This window comes from Stegostoma tigrinum, unplaced genomic scaffold, assembly GCF_030684315.1.
Source record: "Stegostoma tigrinum isolate sSteTig4 unplaced genomic scaffold, sSteTig4.hap1 scaffold_100, whole genome shotgun sequence".
Lineage (NCBI taxonomy): Eukaryota > Metazoa > Chordata > Chondrichthyes > Orectolobiformes > Stegostomatidae > Stegostoma > Stegostoma tigrinum.
In genome coordinates this window covers 1,180,061-1,207,218 of record NW_026728052.1, presented here as the reverse complement: position 1 = coordinate 1,207,218, position 27,158 = coordinate 1,180,061, and the positions used below count along the sequence as shown (strand labels likewise).

The following is a 27,158-nucleotide window of genomic DNA, read 5'->3' as shown; positions in this document are numbered from 1 at the left end:
TCATAACTGAGAGGAGGGGACAAGGCATAAATCCATCCAAATTTGCTGATGCTACAAAAATAGTGGGAGGGAATGTTCTCATGAGGACAAAGAATCTGCAAGGGGATAGACAGGTTGAGCAAGTCGGAAAAAGTTGGCAGATAGAGTTTAATGTAGGAAAGTACACTTTGGTAGGAAGAATCAAAAGACAGACTATTACTTAAATAGGGGGAAGACTCTAAAAAATTGCAGGTTAGGGGACTTGGATGCTGTAGTCCATGAAACACATACTAGCATGCAGGTGACTGATTGATTTATTGCTGTCACATGTACTCAGATACTGTGAAAAGTGTTGATTTGCATGCTGTAGAGGCAAATCATACCGTACAACGTGCAGAATACAGTGTTACAGCCACAGAGAAGATGCTGATAGAGAGAGATCAGAATTAACATTTGAGAGGTCCGTTCAAAAGTCACAACAGAATAGAGGCTGTTCTTAAATCTATTTGTACGCGTTTTCAAACTGATGTCCTCTGCCTGACAGAAGAGGACGGAAGAGAGTATAACCAGAGTGAGGGGGTATTTTGATTATGTTGGTTGTTTTCCCAAGGCAGTGGGAAGTGTGGATGGAGTCAATGGATGGAAGGCTAGTTTGCGTGACGGATTGGGCTGTGCTCATGATTCTCTTCAGCTTCTTGCAGTCTTGGGAACAGCAACTGCCATACCACACAGTGATGCATCCAGATAGGATGCATCTACAAAAATAGGTAGGGTCCTCATGGACATGCTGAATTTCCTTAGCCACCTTGACCATTGCGTCGACATGGGTAGACCAGGACAGATTGTTGGTGAGCAACATTCCCAGGAACTTGACACTGTCAACCATCTCCACTTCAGCACCATTGCTGCAGACAGAAGCTTCCTGAAATCAATGACCAGCTCCTTCATTTTGCTTATGTTGATGGAGAGACTGTTATCTTTCCATCATGCCAGCAAGCACTCAATTGTTTTTCCTGTAATCTGACTTATTGTTGTTTGAGGTCCGACCGACAATGGAAGCGTCATCAGCAAAATTATAAATAGAGTTGGGACCACACAGTCATGATTGCATAAGGAGTATAGAGTAGGGGCCTGAGTATGCAGCTTTGCTGGGCACCGGCGTTGAGGCTTACGGTGGAGGAAGTGTTGTCACCTATCCTTACTGATTGCGGTCTCTGGGTCAGGAAGTCGAGAATCCTGTTACACAGAGGGATGCTGAGGCCGAGGTCTCAGAGTTCAGAGAGGAGTTTGTTTGGAATTACAGTGTGGAAGGTGGAGCTCTGATCAATAAGTAACAGCCTGATGTAGGTATCCTTGTTATCCAGACATTCCAAGGATGACTGTCAGGCCAGGGATCAGCTGTAGACCTGTTGCAGTGGTAGGTGAATTGCAGAGGATCAAAGCACTTTGGTAGGTTGGAGTTGGTGTGAGCCATGATTATGGTGATGCAAGTAATTTAGAAGGCAAATGGAATTTTGGCCTTTATTGTAAGGAGGTTTTAGTTCAAAAATGGGGAAGCTTTTTTGCAACTGATCAGGCTATTGAGGAGGTCACACTTGGAGAAATACAAGAAAGAATACACAGCCATGGGAAGCAGTTCAAAAGAGATTCACCGGGCTGATTCATCGGATCATGATTTATCAAGAATGGTTACACAGAAGGTCTTTATTCATTCAAGTTTAGAAGAATGAGGGGTGATCTTACTGAAACACAAAATTTTGAGAGGGCTTGACAGGCTAGATGTGAAGACAATGTTTCCATTAGTGTGGAAATCTCAAACTCAGCGACATAGTTACAGAAGAAGGGAACATTTATTGAAACCTGAGATGCAAAGGAATTTCTTCTTTCAGCAGGTAGTGATTGTTTAGAATACAAGAGAATTGTGAAAGGTAGATCACTGAAAGTATTTAAAGAAGGTGGTCGATAAGATTTTTGAAATAGAGAAGTTGAGGGCTCTGAGAAGCTGGTATAGAAGAGGAGTTGAATCCTGGGGCGGTCAGCCATGTTCTTATAGGATGGTGAGGCAGGGTCGAGAGGTAGAACATCCAGATCCTGGTGCTATTTCTTATGTTTTTGTCTGCTTTCTAGAACCAGTAAGGAGTTTTATTGTGCTACATGGCCAAGCGAGCTACTGACACAGAACAAGACTGAAATAATTTGCTCAATAAAACATTTCATGAGGCTTTATGGGATAAAGGAAATTTTCATGTACTACTTTGCTGACATCAATCAAAATCTGCTCAATTGAAAGAAATACATGCAGTTCATAAAATTTTATGTTGTTCTTCCCTTCAATGCATCAAGTATATCTTTGTTGTAATTCATTAAAGTTTGTCTTTCTCAGGGACTTAAAATATATGAAACAATACATAATACTGAAGTGCACAGCAGTTATCACAATGTTCCAATTCCAAATTCTTTTAGATGGATCGGGAAAAATATCTGCTACCTGCAGCTTCATCCTGAATATATTCAAATTGTCCAGTCCTGAACCATTTCAGACTGTGGTTTGGATGCTCACATCTCTCACTATTTGGATTTTGTTTTGCGAATACATTCTAAAGTGCAGACTGCAGACCAGAACATTGTATTTTTGAAAAAGAAATATTATAAAATTGAATAACTTTATAAACCATGATAATAAAATATTAATTGCTTGCTTAAATTGAAAGGGTTCTTTATCTTGCTCATCTGTTTGAAGCCAAATTATTTGTACATGCTTTCTACAACAGATTGGCTGGCTTTGAAAATGTTTTCACTGTTACCTGTATGAATTTCCACCTCATATTTCGGTCATCAAGCTGATGAGAAATCCTTGGAGATAAAGAGACATCAAGTGGAGATAACTGATTGGCCAGATCATTTAATATTTTGACTTCTTGTTTCACTGGGGCAATTTCTTCTTTAAAAGCCTAATGGAGAGGAAGCATATAAAATCTGAGAAACATCCTGAAATTAATGATTAAATGTTAATAAGAAATTAAGTTAAAACTAACATCCTAATATTAAATACAAAATACAAAAGCATCTGCTGGAAATGACATTCAATTAATGAAGATTTCGAGCTAAAAGTAACAGTGTCGATGAGAGAAAAAATGCTCTGCTCATCTGTCCTTGAGTGGCAACTTCAAATTTTGCATGTGTCCCTCGTTCTGCGCTCGCCAAAGTATAGGAAAAATCTTTCTACATATTCCTTGTGAAGACCATTCAGAATCATATATTGTTCAAGGAAATCACCTCCTTACTCTTCTCAATTTCAGCAAAAACAAGTCCAGTCCTTCTAAGATAACAAAGTGTGGAGCTGGATGAACACAGCAGGCCAAGCAGCATCTCAGGAGCTCAAAAGCTGATGTCTCGGGCCTAGACCCTTCATCAGAGAGGGGGATGGGGGGAGGGAACTGGAATAAATAGGGAGAGAGGGGGAGGCAGACTGAAGATAGAGAGAAAAGAAGATAGGTAGAGAGGAGAGTATAGGTGAGGAGGTCCTTCTAATTCCTTCCCAGTCCTTCTGATCTTACTTCATAAGACAACCCATTAATTGCAAGTATTGTTCTTGTAAACCTAAATCTGAACTGCCTCCTTAAATGAGGCAACTTATATTATATGCCATAATTGAGGTACGGCTTCAATGCTATGTGTAACTGTGGCACAAAATCCTTACTTGTACGTTCATTTCCTTTTGTAATAACATATAGCATCCATTAGCATCCTTAATCACTTGCAGTTAATCAGAAAGCCTGGTACAAACACCAGATAACATGACAGTCCTCACAGGATGCATTTTCCAATGCTTTCAATATATAGTCATGTGTGTCTCAGTGAATAAAAATCCTCCTCATTTTACCCCAATTAAATCTCACAATAAAGGAAGTATGTCTGAAAGTCATCTCATCCTGAGGAAAACAGACTTGCTCCAGGAAAGCTGCTAAAATATATCAAGAAAAATATATATGAAATGGTTCTAGAAATTTCTGCAACACAAAGATCAAAGGAAACAATAGTTTGATGAACACACTGTTAAGTGTTGCACTTGCACATCACATTTTGGAAAACAAACAACACTGATTTTCTGCTTTTTTAAAAAAAGAATGTTGAATGTCTTCATTATGCAGCACTGCAGTGAACTGAAAAAGGTATAGACTTTTAACCTGCAAAGAAAGTATGTGCAGAAGTTAAAACAAACAAAAAAAAAGCCACTTCTGCCCTAAAAAGACAATATTACATCACAAAAAGACAGGGAAGTTGGAGAATGCAGCATCATGCTACCTGCAGAGATCAAGTTTTGTCTGTGTCATAAAAAACAAAAGAACTGTGGGCACTGTAAATCAGGAACAAAAGCAGAAGTTGCTGGAAAAGCTCAGCAGGTCTGGCAGCATCAGTGAAGAGTGAGATCTGAGGAAGGGTCACAGGACCCGAAATGTTATCTCTGGCATTGTCTACGTCAGAGTGAGTTATGTCTATTGCTTCAGCAAAATCCAACCAACTTTGAATGAAAATCAATGCTTAAGAAACATCCAAAACATCCGCTGTACCCGTTGTGGCTTCCTCTGCATTGGGGAAACGATGCGGAGGCTTGGGGACTGCATTGCAGAACACCTATGCTCAGTTTGCAAGAAACAACTGCACCTCCCTGTCACGAACCATTTCAACTCCCCCTCCCAATCCTTAGATGACATGTCCATCCTGGGCCTCCTGCAGTGCCATAATGATGCCACCCGAAGGCTGCAGGAACAGCAACTCATCGTCCGCTTGGGAACCCTGCAGCCCAATGGTATCAATGTGGATTTCACAAGCTTCAAAATCTCCCATCCTCCCACTGCATCCCAAAATCAGCCCAGCTCGTCCCTGCCTCCCTAACCTATTCTTCCTCTCACCTATCTGCACCCCCCAACTCATGCTGCACCCCCATTTCTTACCTACGAACCTCATCCCGCCCCCTTGACCTGTCCGGCCTCCCCAGACTGACCTAACCCCTCCCTACCTCCCCACCCATACTCTCCTCTCCACCATCTTCTCCTCTATCCATCTTCAATTCGCCTCCCCCCTCTCCCTATTTATTTCAGAACCCTCTCCACCTCCCCCTTTTCTGATGAAGGGTCGAGGCCCGAAACGTCAGATTTTGGGCTCCTGAGATGCTGCTTGGCCTGCTGTGTTCATCCAGCTCCACACGTTGTTATCTCGCATTCTCGAGCATCTGCAGTTCCCATTATCTCTCTAAAATAAAGGCTGATGTCTTTCAAAACCCAATGTCAGATTTTGCAGGTCATCCTTACCCTGAAAAAATACCAAATAGGCATAAAGAAGAAAACTGGAGGTGAAACCATTCAAAAAATTTTCATTAGCATAATAAATGTTCAAACTGTAAAAGCAGGTTAAGCACCTGTACAGAAGGAAACTGTACTCAAACTTTACACAGACACTTAGAGCTAACAAATGCGAGAAACCAATATCCATTTCTTTCTGGATTACCAATTTTGCTGTTGGGAAAATAGGCCTCTACTGAGCAATGTAAATTCAAACAAGATAGCAACCTCTCAGAACGCAACACTCACAGTCGTAGAGTTCTGTTTTCACAGGTTGGAGTATAATAGGGTAAAGTACAATACACCAAATCTTCTTTGGTACCCTTTTCCTTCCATAAAGCTGCTTTTAGTAGATGCGCACAGAATTCATTTTATATACATTTAAAAGTTTCTAAGTTCAAGAGGCCAGTTCCAGCACTTTGACTTGCATCTTCTTCATCATCACAACAGAACAAAATAAACTCTCTCTTTGTAAGTCACGTTTTCAATTTTTAGTGACAAGGTGAAGTGCGAGAACTGCTCACTTGATGTTAAAATGTCCTAAGTATGTACCTATATATTTCAATTCTGTGAAATAGGTGGAATGAGTTCGAGAAAAGGATTAATTTTGTTGCTCTGGGAGAGAGCTGGTACAGATAAAATAGGCTGAATGGCCTCCTCCCATGCTAAAAATGTCCATAACTGTTCTTGGCGCTGCTAAATTGAAGTGGGCATCCTTTCATTATGACTGTGAGACGTAGCATGTTACAATAGATGGCATAATGGAGAAATCCTTTGTTATTAATGAATTTGTCGACACGAGGCATCCTTCCGAAGTCAAATGTTCGACATATACCTGTTGCACTGACTTAGTTCCAAACACTTACAATATGGAGGTGCTGGTGTTGGACTGGGATGGACAAAGTCAGAAGCCACATGGCATCAGGTTATAATCTGACAGGTTTATTTGAAATCACACAAGCTTTTGGAATGCAGTCCCTTCATCAGGTGCAGTCAGAGAGGAAAACACACAGACACTCAATTTATAAGCAAACAGATCAAAAGATCATACAACTGGTGTGAGTGGAGTGTCAGATAATAAGTCTTCATCCAGGATGTCTGTTTATTTGCAGATGTTTTGTTGAAGAAACACACAACTTGTAGTTACAGTCAGTGTGGTATCTTATAAATTCCTGCTTTGGAAATAAAGCTTAAAACTCTAAGACAGATTCTGAACACAAGCCTCTAAACTACAAGTCAGAGTCTGACCTGAGATGTCACCTTTTGTACATTCCTGTTGCGCTGCCCGATTATCATGACAGCACAGCACTGACATTGACTTCATAAACACTTTACTTGCCTCTAACACTCTTGGTCACCTGTAGAGAGTTATTATCTGACACTCCACTCAGGCCAATTCTATGATCTTTTGATCTTTCTGCTTATAAACTGTGTGTCTGTGTGGTCACCTCACTAACTGCACCTGATGAAGGGGCTGCACTCCAAAAGCTTGTGTGACTTGAAATGAGCCTGTTGGACGACAAACTGGTGTCATGTGACTTCTGACTTCAAACAGTTATAGAATATGTTTTCAATCCTACCTTGACTTGATAATAAGACAACTTCCTAAAATTTATAAAATGAGAAATATGTCTAACCCTGAGCCTTTTAAAAAGGAAATATTACAACCATAGTACAGTCAGACAGTAAAGACAGAAGGAACTGTGTCTGACACCACACAATTAATCCCCCTTATGGAAGAAAGGTTGGCTGCGTTCTCTTTCTTCAGGAACATCCAGCTAATACCACCTTACTACTGCTTGTTTTATTCAGCTGGTGTTCCATCTAATTCCTTTCGGTCTTGGTCAAACCCTCATGTAATTTATTTAAATTTTCAATAAAATAAATTTAACTTTATATTCCACAATTTGAACATTTCCTTTTAAGGTTTGAATGGTTCACTTTGTACAGTGCACATGTGGTGTTCATAATTGGAGAACATGGTGGAAAAATCAAGATATATTGACAAGCTAACTTCTGCGTTCTTGTCAGTAATGCCCTTTGAACAGAACATGAAGTTGCGGAACGATGTGGAGACAACAATTTAAAACTGGGAAGACCACTGTTTGTGGTCCGACCACACATTCATGCAATCCCTAAAGCTGTCTCTTTACATCTTTTTAATACTCTCTACCTGTCTCTTGTCTTGGCTCATTAGCAGTGAAACCTTCATCTGGAACTACTTCACTTCTGGACCTGACAATTCCAATGCATTCCCTGCTGGAGTCCCACATTTGCCCATGGCATCTAAAACACTCTAAGGCTCAGGGTTAGACATACTTCTCATTTTATAAATTTTAGGAAGATGTCTTATTATCAAGTCAAGGTAGGATTGAAAACATATTCTATAACTGTTTGAAGTCAGAAGTCACATGACACCAGCTTGTCGTCCAACTGGTTCATTTGAAATCACACAAGCTTTTGGAGTGCAGCCACCTTCACCAGGTGCAGTTAGTGAGGTGACCACACAGACACACAATTTATAAGCAGAAAGATCAAAAGATCATAGAATTGGCTTGAGTGGAGTGTCAGATAATAACTCTCTACAGGTGACCAAGAGTGTTATGAGGTCATCTAAAACTCCACTGCCTGAGTCTCATCTTGAAACAAATCCTATTCTCCGTACTTTCTAACTCACTGATACTATTAACAGTAAATTTATTAAATTCTCATTTTTGTTTACACATCGTTCCTTGGCTACGCCTATCGCTATTTTGGTAATCTCCACCAGTCCAACCATACTTCAGGATATCTGCACTCGTCTAATTATGTCCTCTTGCCCACTCTTGATTTTAAATGGCCCACTACTGGTTGTCAAACATTTAATTGTGTAGGCTTCAAACCCAACAAGAGACTTCCTCCACCTCTTCGCCGCTGTACCTTTCCTCTTTTAAGGCACTTTTTAAAACAATCCTCTTTGATCAAGCTCTTGATCATCAGAACTAAGAACTTAATAAGGCTCAGTTGTATTCTGGGATCGTTAATACTCCTTTCAGATGCCTTCAAAACTTTGCCTCCATTAAAGAGATATAAAGTGGTTGAAGACATTGCACAGCAGACAGGGATGAATTGGGGAGTTATTTCAAAGAGCTATGATATGCCAGAAGACCTCCTTCCACACGCCAACTCTGATTCTACGTAACAAAAATGATTTTCAGACTTGGGAAGAGCCTTCAAAAATGTCACTGGTAACCAGCTTTTGGGCAGAGTAGAGCTGCTGAGATGATAGACCAGGAAAGAGGGGTACCAGTAGTGATAATATGCTGAACACAATCAAATTTTGAGGTTGTAGAATGATGTGGTCTTCAGCATTTTTGAAACTTTGACCCTTTTCCTTCCTCTTCACGGAGCAAGTCAAATAGCGGCAGCACAATGTTGCATGGCTGCTCAAGCCTGCTCCACCGTTGATGATGATTGTGGCTGGTCTTCTCCATCAATTAAACTTTTGCTCGTATCTCATCCTCTTTTCAAAACATCGGTCTATTCACGTGTAGTATCCCTCTCGCTAATTTAATGAGAATTCATTCCAATCACTGAACTCCTAACGCTGACCCACCCCAGATCAAAAAATTCAGCTGAGATCAGGAACTCATCTAACCTGTATGGCTGAGCTGGCTTTTAAAAAGTTTGCCAGTGAGAGAGTCCCAGTTAGAAACATTCATTCAAAAAAATACAATTGCATGGATTACTCTACAATCCTAAGCTCCATTCAAATTCAGTTGGCTGAACGGTTGGTTTGTGATGCAAAGTGATGCCCTGCAGAGAGGGCTCAATTGCCACACCAGTGAGCTTACCACAAAGGATCTTTGCCTCAACCCCTCTACTTGCCCGAGGCATGGTGATCTTCAGGTTAAATCATAACCAGTTGTCTCTCTCTAAGGAGTGGCCAAATGGCGTGCTAAGACTTTACCTTTAATCCTGATAACATAGCAACAAGCAGATAACTCAGCTGATGTCACTGACTAATAGAATCCTCAATTATACTAATATTACCGATGTGATATCATCAGAAGGCATGCTCAACTAAGTTTTAATTTTCAAATTAAGTTAACAACCATTCAATCAATATTACTTAAGTACTCATATTACTGATCGTCTCGATACAACATTGCAGTTACATCTGTTCATAAGTGAAGTGCAATGTAATTGCACTTATTTTGGTTTTATCAATGTGATCCTGCAATGAGTCAATAAGCAGGTCACCCACAGGTTGCCAATCAGTGTGGACCCCCTCAGCTGTTATCACGAGCCTCAAGATCATCCAGAGCTTTCTGCAGTTCTTGAAGTTTCTCCAATGCCTTTTCCACCTGTTTCTGCCAGTTGCTTGCATGGATTTTCAATTGCTCCCAATTTTCCTTCACTTCTGTTGACTGTTTGAGGACAGCTTTGGCAATTCTCTGGGCTCTCTCTTCCGGGTTAGGTTCTGGAAATATGAAATGCAAATAATTTATCAACTATTCATGACTTTGATCGTTGGAACTGAAGTTTTCTTTCGAAACCCCTTTCCTTTAAAAGGTCTCTCTGGACTTTATCCTGAAATTGGGAATATATAGTATAAGACTAAAGATTTTGTTACAGGCACATCAATGATAAATTCTGTAATGAGCTAGCAGGTCATGGAGCCATTAACAGAAAATCTCAGAGAACCAATACAAAGCCAAATAAAATTGTGCAGATATTTGAAATTTATGACTACCAAGGAAACTTTAAAAAAGGAAAAAGATTAGAGCGACTAAATGGGTAAAATTCTCAACAAAAGATTTGACATATCCTTTCAGGATATCTTTCATAGCTATTAAAACAAACATCCAACACAAACCAAGTTTCATCTTTCAGGACTGGCAAGTTAGAATGATAAACCCTAAGTCTACCCTGCACAATTCGCTCTAGAACTCACTCAATGAGGTTGTTACGAGATATAGAGATAACAAAGTGTGCAGCTGGATGAACGCAACAGGCCAAGCAGCATCTTAGGAGCTCAAAAGCTTACATGTTGGGCCGAGACCCCTCATCAGAAAAGGGGGAGGGGGAGAGGATTCTGAACTAAATAGGGAGAGAGGGGGAGGTGGATCGAAGATGGATAGAGGGGAAGATAGTTGGAGAGGAGACAGACAAGTTGAAGAGGTGGAGCTAGTAGAGGTGAGTGTGGGTGGGGTGGTAGGGAGAGGATAGGACAGTCCGGGGAGGATGGACAGGTCAAGGGGTGAGGTTAGTAGGAAGGAAATGGGGGTGTGGTTTGAGGTGGGAGGAGGGGATAGGTGAGAGAAAGAACAGGTGAGGGAGGCGGGGACGAGCTGGGCTTGTTTTGGGATGCAGTAGGGGGAGGGGAGATTTTGAAGCTTGTGAAATCCACATTGATATTATTGGGCTGCAGGGTTCCCAAGCAGAATATGAGTTGCTGTTGCTGCAACCTTCGGGTGGCATTGTTGTGGCACTGCAGGAGGCCCAGGATGGACATGTCGTCGAAGGAATAGGAGGGGAAGTTGAAATTGTTCGCGACTGGGAGGTGCAGTTGTTTGTTGTGAACCGAGCATAGGGACTGCTTTGCAGAACACTTAAGTCTCTCCTTGGTTTCCCCGATGTTGAGGAGTCCACAACGGGTACAGCGGATGCAGTATACCAGATTGGTAGATGTGCAGTTGAACATCTGCTTGATGTGGAAAGTCTTCTTGGGGCCTGGGATGGGGGTGAGGGAGGAGGTATGGGGGCACGTGTAGCACTTCCTGCAGTTGCAGGGAAAATGTCGGGTGTGGTGGGGTTGGAGGGAAGCGTGGAGCCAACAAGGGAGTCATGGAGAGAGTGGTCTCTCCAGAAAGTAGACAAGGGTGGGGATGGAAAAATGTCTTTGGTGGTGAGGTCAGATTGCAGATGGTGGAAGTGTTGGAGGATGATGCGTTGTATCCAGAGGTTGGTAGGGTGGTATGAGAGGATGAGGGGGTTCTCTTTTGGTGCTTATTGCGGGGATGAGGTGTGAGGGATGAGTTGCAGGAAATGTGGGAGACATGGTTCTTGACCACTGTGTGTGGTTGGGTGGGGGGGTGGGGGGTTGCGGTCGTTGAAAAACAAGGACATCTGACGTGTACGGGAATGGAATGCCTCATCCTGGGAGCAGATGAGGCGGAGGTGAAGGAATTGGGAATAGGGGATGGAATTTTTGCAGGAAGGTGGGTGGGAGGTGGTGTATTCTAAGTAGCTGTGGGAGTCGGTGGGCTTGAAATGGATATCGGTTTCTGGGTGGTTACCTGAGATGGAGACAGAGAGGTCCAGGAAGGTGACAGAGGTGTTGTAGATAGTCCAGGTGAACTTGAGGTTGGTGCCTGAGATGGGGACATATATAGCTCCATTCATATTCACAAATCTCTGTTTCAAATCTAATCTTCTGAAGCACGTACGTAATTTTTCATTGTCAATGAATGTTGTTATGTTGATTGCATAGAGAAAGTGTTTCAAGAGACTGATTGGCCTCATACTTTTCATCCAATTGTATTTGGCAAGTTGACGTTCAGCACTTCTGTAACAAGTCCAATCCCAGTAAGTGGAGCAAATGGCATGGTCAACATTTCAATATAAATACAAGAGAGAAAAATTAAGACAATGGCCTGAGTGTTTCGCCCGATTACAGCAGAGGCATTAACACATACTAGGTTACATTAATTTATCTCTGAATCTACCAAGGAATGAATTCTTTGACAATGTCATGACAACATTGAGACATTTGGCAAGCTCAGGGGCAAGGGGACTGGTTCAGAACTGTGCACAGAAACGTAATGAACAGAAACACTGTATGGTGAGAATGGTACTAAAAAGGAAATGGTACAATTTCATCTGTATCAATCTGTAGTTGGAAAACACATGGTTTGAACCGGCACCAATGCAAAATTGAATTGCCATTGCGTGACATACCATGTGTTCAGAATCAGAATGAGGAAGAGATGAAGCTTAGTTATGATTCATTTCATTAAAATGAATCTTAACTAACTAATCTAATTAAACGAAGCAGTTTTACATACAGAACGCTTGTTTACAAACAAAATCTGCACTGATTGACTTCCAGATAGTAAAATGAAAGCTGTTGATCTCAGACTTTGATTATACACAGAATTGAAAGATGAAGTGACAATCTTGGATTCAGGATTGCAAACTGACATCGGGGATTAAGCAACTGATAGAGACCATCCATGTAGTTAATCTTGAATTGGCAGCATTACAAGTGACCAGGACAATACCTGCTCTATAAAAATAAGAAAAATTAGAAACAGAAGACAACTAAGATACAAAAATGCGACATTCAATTCGAATTACAAAATACTTTAAGCAAACAATTTTATTTAATTCACATATATTATCTGCAATAATATCCATTTAATATTGGTTCTTCCAAACTGTTGCAGCATTTTGACATTAAAAGAATATTCCATCACAAGTATTGCTTGCTATAAAAATCCCAGCATGTTCTGAAATTCTTAGAATAAAAGTATTTCAATCCGATGGTGCTCCTGCATTATTCATCAGTTCCCCACTCAATGGGTATGTTCTGATATGCAGGAAACTTCTATTGTTCGATATGGGGACGGGTATTTACTTGGCATTGTTCTAATGGAGGCAGCACTGACAGATTATAATTTTCTTCCTGTGGGCTCTATAGTCCAGATTTTTCTCTCCTCCATTATATTGCATTAAAGATCAACAACATTCACCATTTCCTCAGTCTGAGAACCTGCCATGTTAAAAAGTGACCAATTAAAGTGTTGCATTGCCTTCAATTTCACAAGGACTGAACTAATCTGCTGCTTACGACACTGATTGCAAAATTAAAAACCATGAATTGATAACAAAAACAGCGGGATTTTGTACTTTCCCTTGTGGCAAGTTTGAAAATAGAGGACATTTAATCAGGTGGAAGGATGGCACCACCTACAATTCTGCTTAGAGCCAGATTAAACCCATGGTGAGAAGACTTGTGCATAACTTCCCAACTTCATTGCGAGTTAAAGTCCCCAATTGAGCAACTGACGTACACATACATCATCCCACAACAACTGGTATTGAGTCAACAGTGGGCAGGGGAGTCACCATTAAGAAATGTAACAGGCTTTCAAAGGCATTCAATGTGCAACATCAAGAAGGGGAAGTGGCGTGCTAATGGTGTTTCACTCAATCCTGGTCCGAGATCGAGCAATAATCGTAGGTTGGTTGCCAATGGTAACAGAGATCATCACCTCCCAAGTGACACTGCTGCTTAGTACACATGCTGGGTTCTGGTTAGCCAACCGCTCATGGAAAGTGACATCCCACCAGGTTTTCCACCGGTCTATTATGTGCCAGAGGGGAGAAAGATGTAGCTGCCTACGCATGAGAGGAGCAAGGTCAGGATGACATACCCCTTGAGGGGAGCGACCTGAGGCTGGCGTTCCCCTGAAGGGAAGCTGGTTGGGGCAAGCCGTTCCCTCATCAGTTCTCGAGTCAATGACCTAGACCCTCGTCGCTTCCACAGGATTCCATCCAGAGGCTAAATAGCTGCCTATTCATCAGTGCTTGCAACTACTTCAACTCCGATTCACAGCTGGACCTGCAGGTAAATCTGAAAAACCACTGTCCCAGAGTACAGTTTCTTTGCATAAAAGGCACATTTTCAAGCTAGGAAGTCAAGGTAAACCAATCTCTTCCAACCTTTAGAACTTTTGATGTTGGAAATCAGTCAAGTACAAAGTCGCAGCTCATCAGGAACTAAAACAAAGTTGCTGGAATAGCTCACCGGGTCTGGCAACATCTGTGATGGAAAACAAAAACAGCGTTAACGTTTCGGGTGCGGTGACCGTTCCGCAGCTCATCAGGGATGTTTATTACTGGAATATTAATTAAGTAGAAACTAAACAAAATTGGATAAAAGGCAGGAGATGGAGAGTGGTGATGCAAGGAAGTTTTCCATACTGGAGGCCTGTTGCCAGCGGTGTTCCACAGGGATCATTGCTGGGTCTGCTTTTGGTTGTCATTTATATAAATGATTTAGATGAGGATATAGAAGGCCTGGTTAGTAAGTTTGCAGATGATACCAAAATCGGTGGTACAGTGGACAGCAAAGAGGGGAAATGCCAGTTTTGAGGAAAGGTCACCAGACCCGAAACGTTAACTTTGTTTTTTCCTTCAAAGAAGCTGCCAGACTTCCTGAGATTTGACAGCAACTTTGTTTTTGTTCGCGATTTACAGCATCTGTAGTTCTTTCAGTAGTTAAGAAGGTGTTTCATGACTCAGACCTTTGAGGAGAAGAGTTGGAATGCCATGTTGAAGTTGTACAGGATATTGGTGAGGCCTCTTCTAAACTGTTGTGTCCAATTCTGGTCGGTGTTCAAGGAAGGATATTATTAAGCTGGAGAGGGTTCAGAAAAGAATTACCAGGATGTTGCCAGAAATGGAGGTTTTGAGATTTAAGGTGAGAATAGACTGGGGCTTTTTTCACTGCATCTTAGGAGGTTTCGGGGTCACCCGATGAATGTTTATAAAATAATGAGGGATCTAGATAAGGTGAACGCCAAATGTCTTTTCCCTACTGTGGAGGATTTCAAAACTATGGGGCATAGTTTTAAGATGAGAGGAGAAAGATTTAAAAAGGAAACGAGGGGCAATATTTTTATACAGAGGATTGTTCATATGTGGAATGAACTTCCAGAAGAATTGGTGGATGCGGGTACAGTTTCACTATTTAAAAGACATCCAGGTAAGTACATGAATGGAGGGATATGGCCGAGCGCAGGAGGCAGGCAGGACTACTTTAGTTTGGGATTATGGTCAGCATGGACTAATTGGACTGAAAGGTCTGTTTCGTGTTGTATCACTCTCTGACTCTATAAATACAATTTTATTTAAATGCTAGTGTATCTTCTTTAGCATTGATCAAGGGTAGGTTATGGACAAAATAGAGCTTTGTAATTAGTCTGATCTCAGCTGTTTAAGGAGACTGGTGAAGTCTTTGTTGTCAGAAAAGTGGCCTAAAAAGGAAACAAATACAAGATTGGGTTGCCTCTTGAGGTTAACCACAGATCTATGTAAATGTCTGGCTCACATTCAGGAGGACTTTGCAATGTGTGACTTACTAGTGTTTTATACCACTACAACAATCGAATATGATGGATTTGCTTTACAAGAAAAATGGTGAAGGGCTATTTTGTTTCACTTTATAATTTACAACACACTATCAAGGTCATTCATGTATGACAACTGAATGAATCAAATTCCATTTTAGTTGAGGAATCGAGTGGTAATATCAGGTTTGGCCTTTGAAATGACAAGTGTTATGATCCCAGTTGATGGTGATACTGGACAATTCAGATTCCAGGGTGAGATAAATTTTCGTTCTCTTTACTGTGGTATTCAATTACTGAAAATGCTCACAAACGGATGCCTATGTATATTTATAACAGAAGAACACAGAAAATTATTAGATTAAAACCCACGTCTTGTCCTTCTCACTACACACGGTATAGGTGGACAATTCAAACTTAAAACTTGCGCAGCATTCCTCCAGTATAGAATCCAAGCTCACAAATAACATTATTATGTGAAGCCTGTTCAATATTGCTCTCCAGAGAGAGAAAAATGTTTTCATTTTCTATTAATGTCCTCTTATCATTATTTTAATTTTACTTGGATGGATTTCATTTTAACAGCATTGAAACCTTCATTTTTTTTAGTTTTATGAATCACAGAAACTCAGTAAGCAGGTACAGCAGGTATTAAGGCAGGGAAATGGAATTTTGGCATTTGTTGCTCAAGAAAGAGAGTATACAAATACAAAAGAAGGTCGCTGCAACTATGCAAGGCATTAGTGAGTCCACACCTGGAGCCCTGTGTACAGTTCTGGTCTCCTTACTTAAGGAGAGATGTCATTGTATTGGAGGCAGTCCAGTGGAGGTTCACCAGGATGATTCCAGAGACGAGAATGCGTCTTAAGACAGACAGAGTAGTTTCGGCCTACATTCTCAGGTGTTCAGAACAATGAGAAGGGATCTAATTGAGGGATATAATATGTTCAAGCAGATTGATAAAGTTGACGTGGAAAGGATGGTTCCTCATGCGGGCAATAGAACAAGAGGTCATAGTTTTAGCATAGGGAAAGAAGGTTTAAAGGGATGATGAAAAATTTCTACACTGGAAGGGTCATGAATCTCTGGAATTCACTCCCTGAGAAGGCATTGGAGGGCTGTGACATTGAGCAAATTTGAAGAGGAGATAGAACGATTTTTGAGTTCATAATGGGTTCAAGAATTATGGAGAGCAGGTAGGAAACTGAAGTTGCAGCAGAGATAAGATCAACCACAATCATATCAAACAGCGGGGCTCAAGGAGCTGAATTGTCTTACTCCTCCTAGTACTTAAGTTCATTATCATTTTTGGTTTGGAGCTGTGAACTGTGAGCTGAGAGTGACCTTTGGACTGTGAGCAGCAGCTTATGTGAAAAAAGAAGAAACAATTTGATATTTGTTTATGAGGCTCGGTCTGGATGTTAATTGCAGGTCAATTCTTCTTCCAAGAAAACTCTATTGATGAGTCATTAGCAAAGAGAAACCAATATTGAACTGTCTTTAAATCAGAAGGATTGTCCCTGCAAAAGCTACAGGACAGAGATTTGATTGCCAACTGGTTGTCCTCCCATTATCAACTTATTCTAAGTTAAGAGGTCCTCTGTTACAAGTAATAATTAAATATCCCCCAAAGCCTACTGAAAGGTATTTGCATAGCTCAATGTTTTCAGAAACCAAGACAGAAGCTCAGAAATTACTGGAAATGCTCAGCGAGTCTGGCAGCATCTATGGACAGAAGTTAGAATTAACGTTTCAGATCCTGTGACACTTAGAAATAAGGAATTCTGAGGAAGGGTAATACGACCCAAAATGTTAACTCTGTTTTCTCTCCATAGATGCTGCCAGATCTGCTGGTTTTTTACAGCAACTTCTGTTTTTGTTTCTGATTTACAGCATCTGTAGATTGTTCAGATTTTAACTTAACATACAATCTCATCTGACTGTGAGATTTTAGATGATGGACAAAAACAAAATTTCTGGAAAAGCTCAGCAGGTCTGAAAACATCTGTGAAGGCAAAAAAGAGGTACGATGTCAGATCTGGTGGCCCTTCCTCAGACCTGATCAGAAGAAGGGTTAACAGATCTGAAATCTTACTTCTTTTTTTCCTTCACAGATGCTGCTGGACCTGCTGAGCTTTTCCAGCAGCTTTGTTTTTGTTCCTGATTTGCAGCATCCACAGTTCTTTCCATTTTAAAGATCATGCAGTCTGGTTAAGTAAACTGGCCAGTTACACTTGATTTAGTTTTTTCTCTTTGATACATTCCTTAATTATAATCTGTTTGTCTGTCTTTCTGTCTTTGCTAGAATTGGGGCTAGAATCAAAAAAGATGATGTTTAAGTCATAGGCGTTCGTCAGAATACCTTTTTGCTTAACTTTTTTTAAAAAAGATACTATATTGTTCATAAACTGTAAAATCTTTTGTTTTAGCTATGAACCTGGTGTCAGGTATTGTTATTCACAAAGTCTGGCACTGGCTTTTCAAAAAATCTGATTAGGAAACATTGGGATCAATTTTGAACGTCACTAAATACTTTATGTCAATGAGTTGCAAATATAGACAGTGAAGCTGATTGAATACGGCTGTGACTTCAGGTCATAAAATCAGTAATAACATACTTATATTAAATAAATAAAGACATTCCATCACATTCTCTTACTAATCAAGTTCACTTTGATTGTGACATTAATTTCTCTCCGTATTTGTTCTTGATAAAGCAACCACATTGATATTGTCTCTAATTCAGATAAGTGGGCAAGGTAAGGGCACTGTGACAGTCAGCCAGTGTTACTCAGAACAGCGGATGAGGGCTCTGTGACAGGCAGTGTTACTGAGAGGAGGGAGTGAGAGGCCTGTGACATTCAGTCAGTGATTCTGAGAGGAGGGGTTTAAGGCCGGGAGATAGTCAGAGTTACCAAGAGGAGCAGTTGAGGGCCCTGTGACGGGCCGTGTTACTGAGAGGAGTGGGTGAGGGCCCTGCGACAGGCAGTCTTACTCAGAGGAACGGCTAAGGTCCCTGTGACGGGCAGTGTTACTGAGAGGAGCGGGTGAGGGCCCTGTGACAGTCTGTCAGTGTTACTGAGGGCAACGGGTGAGCACCCTGTGACTGGCAGTGTTACTGAAAGGAGGGGGTGAGGGCACGGTGGCGGAGTGTGTTAAAGAGAGGAGGGGGTGAGGGCCCTGTGGCAGACAGTATTACTGAGAGGAGTGGGTGAGGGCTCTGTGACAGTTGTGTTACTTAGAGGAGTGGGTGAGGGCGCTGTGACGGGCAGTGTTACTGAGAGGAGCGGGTGAGGGCCCAGTGACAGTCAGGGGATGTTACTGAGAGGAGTGGGTGAGCGCCCTTTCCAATCAGTCAGTGTTACTGAGACGAGTGGGTGAGGGCCCTGTGACAGTCAGTCAGTGTAACAGAGGAGCGGGTGAGGGCCCTGTGACAGTCAGTGTTACTGAGAGGAGCAGGTAAGGTCCCTGTGACGGGCAGTGTTACTGAGAGGAGCAGGTAAGGTCCCTGTGACGGGCAGTGTTATTGAAAGGAGCGGGTGAGGGCCCTGTGACAGGCAGTGTTACTGAGAGGAGCGGGTAAGGTCCCTGTGACAGGCAGTGTTACTGAAAGGAGCGGGTAAGGTCCCTGTGATGGGCAGTGTTACTGAAAGGATCGCGTGAGGGTTCTGTGACAGGCAGTGTTACTGAGAGGAGCACGTGAGGGCCCTGTATATGGCAGTGTGACTGAGCGGAGCGGTGAGCGCTCTGTGACAGTCTGAGGGCACTGTGACGGAGTGTGTTACTGAGAGGAGGGGGTGAGGGCCCTGTGACAGTCAGTCAGTGCATAACTGAGAGGGGCAGGTGAGGGCCCTATGGCAAGCAGTATTACTGAGAGGAGTGGGTGATGTCCCTGTGACGGGCAGTGTTACTGAGAGGGGGGCGCGAGGGCCCTGTGACGGGCAGTATTACTGAGAGGAGGGGGTGATGTCCCTGTGACGGGCAGTGTTACTGAGAGGGGGGGGCGAGGGCCCTGTGACGGGCAGTGTTACTGAGAGGGGGGGGGGCGAGGGCCCTGTGACGGGCAGTATTACTTAGAGGAGGGGGTGAGGGCCCTGTGACGGGCAGACAGTGTTACTGAGAGCAGAGGGTTGGTGTGTGGGGTGGGGGCGCTGGGATATGGGAGAGTTTAGGCCCTAACATTGCAGAACTCAATGTTAAGTCTGGAGGGCTGTCAGGTCCCCAAGTAGAAAATGAGGTGTTGTTCTGTCTGCTTGTGCTGGGCTTCACTGGAACACTGTAGCAAGCCGGAGACAGAGATGTTGGCCAGGTTGGTTGATAGTATATGTTTCAGGGTGTTGTTTTGTGATTGAATGCAAGTTTTATGAGGAGAAACTGGTAGGCTAATTGCGTTTTCCATGCAGCAGAGGAGGCTGAGGGGAAATCTGATCGACGTATACAAAATTATGAGAGGCATAGATTGATTGTGAGAACCAGTAGACGAGTTTAAGTCAGGGGGCATAGATTTCAGGTAAACTGTCAGCTATTTAGAGGGGATCTGAGGCAAGTGTTTTCACCAAAAGTGATACAAACATGTAATATGCTGCTTGACAAGGTGGAGAAGGCAGATACGCTTGCAATATTAAAGAAGCAACAGATGAGCATTTAAAGGGCCAGGGTATGGCAGGTAATGACTCAGTGCAGGTAAATGGGATCAGTAGTTTGATGTTTGTTAGTTGGCATTGATGTTGATCAAGTGAGCCTGTTTCTATACTGCATGACTTTATGAAGCAGGGGAGGAGATATCAAAAGGTCCTGGCAAAGATTTTTCAAGTCATTTCTGGCCACAGCTAAGGTGCCAGAGGACCGCTCATACTTTTATATAAAAGAAGAAAGGACAGATCCAGAAGTTACAAGCCAGTCTAACCTTGGTGGTAGGGAAGTTATCAGAAAGAATTTTAAGGGACAAAATGTCGCTGCACTTGGAGAAACATGGAATGTTCGGGGATAGTCAGCATGGCTTTGTTGAGGTAATGCCATGGTTTGCAAATTTTATCTAATTTTTATTGAGGAGATATCAGAAGTGTTGAAGAGGGAAATTCATCTGATGTGGTCTATATGTTTTTGATAAGGTCAGTGATAGCAGACTGGTCAACAAAACAAGAGCTCATGGGATCTAAGACTCAGTGGAGTGTTGGATCCAACTTTGCCTGAAAGGCCAGAAGCAGAGGGCATGAACTCTTGCTTTTGGACATCAAGGTCCCTTTGTTTCTCAGTGCTCTCTAGGGATCTACTAGTCATTGTGAACATCTTTCACTTACCAGAGCTCCCAAAATGCATCACTACACATTTGCACTCTATCAATTGAGATTACCAGATCAAATTGTTATCCATTCAGATGCCACAAAGCTGTCAGATCAGAAAGTAACTGGATTCATGAATGATTCTCCATTTCCCCAAAGTCAGTTGATCTTCCCTGTCTCAGGCAAAGGCAGCATTTTGGTATGGCTGATATACATCTCGTGGCACGCAGAAAAGTGTCCTCTGAAAATGAGACACATCAATACATCACCAAAATATGGTAGGACAGTAAACACATGCTTTTTGCTTTTGAATATGGTAATTAAGAACACATTGCAGAACGTAAAGTCATGTAACGTTTTGTGAAAATGAACAAAAACATATTTCAAGATGCTGATCTATAAATTTTCTAATAATTTGAAGTTACCACGATCACTAGGTGAGTGGAAACATTTTCAATTGTTCCCACAACAAACAATTCTAAGTAACTGTCACAGAATCTTCTGTCATGCGCTGTAACATGTTTCTTTAAATAACATACGAGTCCCTGCATTATTTCTCACTCTCCAGCTTAGCATTACTTTATTTCTAAAATCTTACTCCTCTATAAAGCCAAGTGTTCTGCAGAAAAGTGGTTGTTCCTGCAATAGATGAAGTGGCTGACCTGTTTAAACATGAAGGTGTCAGCGCGGCTCCTCTGGCCCTTCTATGGGCTGAATCCAAAGCAGTTATGATTGTCTCCTCCTTATCCATTAGTTCATGTCTGAGTGCCTGCACGTGAAATTCCATTGAGAAATTATCACCATTTGAAAGCAACACTGTACATTTCCATTTAGTAAATCCAATCAATCAGCACTGTCAAAAAAAAACACTGATAATTGTATTAGGTTCCAATGAAGTAGTCAATCACTTAAGTTTCTAATATTGAAAGTACATTTAATGCAGAAAGACTAATTACCACCGCAACCTTAAGCAACAGTCAAGCAATGCTGACACAACATGTTAATGCCCATTAGAAGGCCTCTATTTATCAGATATCAGAAGTATTGAAGAGGGAAATTCATCTGATGTGGTCTATATGTTTTTCATATTATGTTCTTCATATTAAATGTGCTAATCTGTGGATGGGGACAAAGGATGAAGATGGGCATATTTACAGAAAAACACCGTGACTGACAAATCACATCACTGGTTGGAAATGAGAATTGAGAGGAAGATACAAAGATGCTTCAAGAGGATTTGGAGTGACTAAGAGAGAGGGCAAAAAAAATTGTTTGATTCACTTTTTTTTTGAGCAGCTCATGCTGGGTTCATCCTCACCTTCACCAGCTCTCACCTGTGGCTCCAAATAGTTACTAGAATCTGACAGAAGCCACATAATTGTAAAAAAAATTTCAATAGTAAGGTCAAATGCAGGGAAGGTAAACACTGCATCTCTTACAATTGGTGACTTTATGATTGGTCTATTCTAGCAGGCAAAGGCTGATTCTCCAATACTGGACAGATGAGACCAATCTCAAGGCCAATGGTCACGAGCACAGAACCATGTTGTGGAACATCTGGTTTCCGGGACAATTCACTCTAGATCTCCCAAACATACTGAAGAACTTGCAGCTTCTAATGTTGCTGTTCCAGTTTCAGAAAAACAGAGCTTGATTTTTGTTTTTTCATGAGATAAGACCCCTAACAAACAAAAAAAAATTCTGAAGAGACACAGTTTGTTTCTTGTGATTCAGGCCAGGATTTGTTCACACAACAATGATGGGAAAGTTAGAGGAAAAGTTTCCATATAATGGAATAGGGAATGCTTTTACTGCAAGTGATTATTCAAGCAAAATCTAGTGCTTCACTTAAAAGGGAACTGGGTGAAATATTTACAAGAAAAGAAAATTAAAACAAAGGAAACAAGTAGGGAATTTGGATGAAAAGTCCCCCTTCCTCCATTAGGAGGGTAGCACCAGCACATGCAAGACTAAACTAATCATCCTCAGGGCAAATTTTGTTTTAAATCAATTAGAGAAGGAATATAAATGTGGTTCCATTGTTTATAAAGGGTACGAAGGAAATGCCAAACAATTAAAAGCCTGCTTGTCTTACGTTAGTGGTGGGAAAATTTTAAAATCGATCTGAGAGATCAAATAAACTAACTGAGAAAGGCATGGACTAGTCATGGATAGTCAGCACGGCTTTGTCAAGGTAAGGTCATTACTTACAAATTTAGTTGAATTCTTTAAGAAAGTGGCAAGGAGGATCGATGAGGGTTGCGCAATGAATTTGTCGACATGGATTTTAGCAAAGCAATTGATAACGTCCCACCTGAGAAGTGCAAAAAAGTGAAAGCTCATGGGTCATGGGATACGGAGTAATGTGTTGACTAATCGGCTTAGTGGCAGGAAACAAGGGTAATTGTTCATGGCTGTGCTTATGAACAGAAAGCAATTTCCATTGGTGTTTCACAGGGCTTGATTTTGGGGCCCCTTTAATTTATTTTATAGATGAACGATTCAGACTTGAACATGGGGGGCACAATTGGTAAATTGGCAGACAACTGAAAAATTGGATGTAAGGTGGCTAGGACAGAGGATAGCTCCAAGTTCCAAAATGATATTAGATGGGTTGGCGGAGAAGGCAGGAAAGCAACAGATGGAGCACAACTCTGACAAGTGTGATGCATTGCTTTTCATGAGGACATAAAGGGAATACACAATAAATAGGAACATACTGAGAGGGGTAGATGAAGTGGGGGATCTAAGCATGGAAGTGAACAGGTTCCTAAAGGTAGCACTACAGGTCAGTAATGTTCTGATGAAGGCACAGGGAATGCTTTGCCTCATTGGGAAAAGTGTAGATTACCAAAGTAAGGACATCATGATAAAACTGTACAAGATACTGATGATGCCACAACTGGAGTAGTGTGTGCAGTTGTGTTCATCACAATCCAGGAAGTATATAATAACTCTGGAGACAGTGCAGAAAAGATTTACTCAAATATTGCCAAAGCTGGAGAATTGTAAATATGAGGCTGTTTTCCTTGGAACAGAAAAGTCTGAGGGATGACATGATTGAGGTATACAAAACAGTGAAGGGCAGAGATAGGGTAGAGTTAGTGTAGACAGGAGGAAGCTGCTTCCCTTGGCAGAGAATTCAAAAATCAGCAGTTACAGAGTCAAGCTAAGTGGCAGAAGGGTTAGAGGGGATGTGGGAAAATCCGTTTTATGCAGAGGGTGATGGGTGTCAGGAATTTGCTGCCTGAATTGGTGTTGGACTAAGAGATTCTAAACTCTTTTAAGAAGTACCTGGATCTGCACTTTAAGTGCTGCAGGTCCATGTACGTTTGTAACAATTTGGGATTAAAAAAGGCATCAGATGTCTATGGGTCAGTATGGACAAAGATGGCTGAATGGCTCCCTTCTGGTTTATATCATTTGTATGGCTCTATGTTGGTCCTGCGCAAGGCCAGCATACATTGGTCACACATTATCACTGTTGCAAAGGCACTGAACTAACTTCATGGACCGCAAGTGTTCATCTGGGATAGATACCCTGCACAAGGCTGATAGATAGGGATGGCCAGGATTCTGGCCCAGCATTTGATCTGATTTATTTGATTTATTGCAGTCACACGTACCCAATACAGGTGAACTACCCTTGTTTTTCCAGTGGGAACTGCTGTCAGATGAGTTATTGCAGTGCATTTTGTAGATGGTACACAATGCCCCCATTGTCTATCAGCAGTAGACAAACATCAATGTTGAGGTGATGGAAATGGTGCCAATCAAGCATGGATGGCATCAAGCTTCTTGAGTGTTACTGGAGCTGCGGCATCCAGGCAATCATATTCCATCACACTCCCAACTTTGCCTTGTCAGAGATGGACAAGCTTTGGGGAGAAACGAGAGGAGATACTAACCACATGATTCCCAGACGTGCTCTTGTAGCCACAGTATTTATATGGCTTATCTCATGCAGGTTCAAGTCAGTAGTAACGCCCATGAAGTTGATAACAGAATTTCAGTGTTGAAACTCAACAAAGGAAGATGGTGAGATTCTCTCTTGTTAGAGATGATCATTGCCTGGCACCTCTGTGGTGCAAACATTATTTGGCACTCATCAGTTCAAGCCCGAGTATTATCGACATCTTGCTGTTGATGCTAAACACTGTGCAATTATTAGTAAACATCCCCAAGATTCATCCTTGAGTTGACCATTTTGCCATCCTTCCACTGTGTCCTTCCACTGTGAAACAGTGAATAAATATAACTTAGATACATAAATGGAACTGTCCTGTTCAAAGGTCAAATCCAAAACTTCCAAAATATACAGCTTCTGTCTCACTGAGCTGAACCAGACACTTGATTCTTCCTCCTTGTAACCATGCAGCCAATGCACAGGAAGGGTCATGTGCTGGCTGATTGGTGACCTCAGTGCAATTGTTTCACTTATTTAATTTTGATCAGCAAACAAGCAAGCATACAAGCATCCAAAGTTGGTGTATTATGTGATTTTATGAAGGGAAGGTCGTGCCTCAGAAACCTTATTGAGTTCTTTGAGAAGGTGACCAAACAGGTAGATGAGAGTAAACCGTTTGATGTGGTGTATATGGATTTCGGCAAGGTTCGATAAGGTTCCCCACAATAGGCTATTGTACAAAATGTGGAGGAAGGGAATTGTGGGAGATATAGCAGTTTGGATTGGAAATTGGCTTGCTGAAAGAAGACAGAAGGTGGTAGTTGATGGGAAATGTTCATCCTGGAGACCAGTTACTAGTGGTGTACCGCAAGGGTCGGTGTTGGGTCCACTGCTGTTTGTCATTTTTATAAATGACCTGGATGAGGGCGCAGAAGGATGGGTTAGTAAATTTGCAGATGACACTATGGTCGGTGGAGTTGTGGATAGTGATGAAGGATGCTGTAGGTTGCAGAGAGACATAGATAAGCTGCAGAGCTGGGCTGAGAGGTGGCAAATGGAGTTTAATGCAGACAAGTGTGAGGTGATGCACTTTGGTAGGAGTAACCGGAAGGCAAAGTACAGGGCTAATGGTAAGATTCTTAGCAGTGTAGATGAGCAGAGAGATCTCGGTGTCCATATACACAGATCCTTGAAAGTTGCCACCCAGGTTGACAGGGCTGTTAAGAAGGCATACAGTGTTTTAGCTTTTATTAATAGAGGGATCGAGTTCCGGAACCAAGAGGTTATGGTGGAGCTGTACAAAACTCTGGTGTGGCCGCACTTGGAGTATTGTGTACATTTCTGGTCACCGCATTATAAGAAGGATGTGGAAGCTTTGGAAAGGGTGCAGAGCAGATTTACGAGGAGGTTGCGTGGTATGGAGGGAAGGTCTTACGAGGAAAGGCTGAGGGACTTGAGGCTGTTTTCATTAGAGAGAAGAAGGTTGAGAGGTGACTTAATTGAAACATATCAAATAATCAGAGGGTTAGATAGGGTGGATAGGGAGAGCCTTTTTCCTAGGATGGTGACAGCGAGCACGAGGGGGCACAGCTTTAAATTGAGGGGTGAAAGATATAGGACAGATGTCAGAGGTAGTTTCTTTACTCAGAGAGTAGTAAGGGAATGGAACGCTTTGCCTGCAACGGTGGTAGATTCGCCAACTTTAGGAGCATTTAAGTCGTCATTGGACAAGCATATGGACGCACATGGAATAGTGTAGGTTAGATGGGCTTAAGATCAGTATGACAGGTCAGCACAACATCAAGGTCCGAAGGGCCTGTACTATGCTGTAATGTTCTATAAAAACTCTGTATTGCAAGAAAAGACAAACAAAACATTGTATCGTATTATCCTACATGACAAGGCAAAGGGATCCTTTTATCAAATGGAAAGAAAGAATAGATATAATGTTGCAAAGATTAATCACAAGCCAGAGGATCGAGAAATTCTTAAAAGGCAGAAAACAACCAAAAAAAGAAGGGGATTAGGTAAACTTTGAGGATGGACTTGCAAATAATATCAGGACAGGCAACTGGAACTTTGTTAAATATATAGAAAGGAGGACAGGCCAAAGTTAATACAAGCCCCTAAGAGAATGAGGTTGGAGAAATAATATTGGGGAACCAGGAAATGGCTGAAGAGTTAAATAAATTCTTTGCATGAGTCCTCAAGGCCTACTGGTATTATCATTAACCTATTAATCCAGAAACCCAGAAAATGTTCTGGGGACCTGGGTTCGATGGTGGAAGTTTAATTTTTAAAAGAAGTCTGGACTTAAGAATCTACCGATCACCATGAATCCATTGTCACTAATGTCCTTCAAGGGAGGAAATCTGCCAACCTCACCTGGTCTGGCCCACATATGACTCCAGACCACAGCAATGAGCTTGACTCTCAACTGCCCTCTAAAATGGCCTCGCAAGCCACTCAGTTGGACCAACCACTACTTAGACTCAAAGAAATGAAACTGGATAAATCACACAGCATTGAC

The 27,158-nt window shown here is 41.8% G+C and overlaps 1 long non-coding RNA gene across 25 annotated transcripts in view; it reads right to left on the bottom strand.

Annotated features, from left to right (window-relative positions):
• Positions 1 to 9,374: 9,374 nt before the first annotated feature.
• Positions 9,375 to 27,158, bottom strand: part of LOC132207559 (uncharacterized) — a 264,950-nt gene continuing 247,166 nt past the window's right edge. For 24 of the 25 annotated variants that reach the window (XR_009443567.1, XR_009443568.1, XR_009443562.1 and 21 more), the window contains 2 exons: positions 21,384 to 21,490; positions 19,507 to 20,962 (listed from right to left, as the gene is read on the bottom strand). This is a non-coding gene — a long non-coding RNA (uncharacterized LOC132207559). Of the gene's footprint in view, positions 9,784 to 11,602; positions 14,131 to 19,506; positions 20,963 to 21,383; positions 21,491 to 27,158 lie in introns of those variants that run through there. The other variant, XR_009443543.1, reaches the window with a different exon arrangement.